Here is an 827-nt window from a genome sequence, read left to right as displayed (position 1 = left end):
TCACCAGACACCACCTTGATATCAAGTTAACATGACAAATGATCCTGAACTCAAGATAGTAGGCAGATTTTGGTCTATAACATCAAAGATCAGCCAAAACGCAGGTGAAGAAAAGTACATTGTGACTTTGATGGTCACTCTTGTGAACCAAAGAGATGCAAACAAATTAGTTACTGAGGGTCCTGGACCCTCAGGTACCAGGCTCCAGGATGGATGCTTTCCCACATGAAAGAAAGAAACTGAAGTTGCTCTGTCGTGTCCAACTCTTTGCAACCCCATGGATGTAGCCTACCAGGTTCCTCCATCCACGGGATTTTCCAGGCAAGAGTACTAGAGTGGGTTACTCTTTCTTTCTCCAGGGGATCTTCCTGACCCAGGGGTCGAACCTGGGTCTCCTGCATTGTAGGCAGATGCTTTACCATCTGAGCCACCAGGAAAGTCACCTAATTCCCAGGAGCTTTAGAAGTAGGTGATACACCAATCTTGCAGGTGTCGATTGAGAAAACCAAGGTCCACCCATGACAGAAAGGACGGAAGTAGGACTAAAGTCAATCTACTCCACTCCAGAGTTCTTCCCTTCTATCAAAGTTATCACTATAAGGAATAACAGAGTCCTCACTCTGCCTGTTCTAACCATGGCTTACCCCACGCAGGGACTGAATATTTGATAAATCATTTCCCCACCCCTACTCCCTAGCCCTGATATTCCAGACCTGCCACTGCCACAGGGCTGGGGGCTTAGGAGGGGTCGATGTGGGGTCTTTCTAGTGCTCTTAGCAGGGGAAGGGGAAAAAATAAAATGCCTAAGGCAGAAGAAGCTCAATCCC

The 827-nt window shown here is 47.3% G+C and overlaps 1 non-coding gene across 1 annotated transcript; it reads right to left on the bottom strand.

The window, feature by feature from the left end:
• Positions 1–364: 364 nt before the first annotated feature.
• On the bottom strand, positions 365–437 carry TRNAC-ACA (transfer RNA cysteine (anticodon ACA)). The gene has a single exon. It is a non-coding gene; the product is annotated as a tRNA-Cys (tRNA).
• Between the last annotated feature and the right edge of the window lie 390 nt (positions 438–827).

The sequence above is a fragment of the Muntiacus reevesi genome, chromosome 5 (genome assembly GCF_963930625.1).
Source record: "Muntiacus reevesi chromosome 5, mMunRee1.1, whole genome shotgun sequence".
Lineage (NCBI taxonomy): Eukaryota > Metazoa > Chordata > Mammalia > Artiodactyla > Cervidae > Muntiacus > Muntiacus reevesi.
The sequence above is the reverse complement of the archived record's forward strand: the minus strand, read 5'-3'. Positions and strand labels throughout refer to the sequence as shown.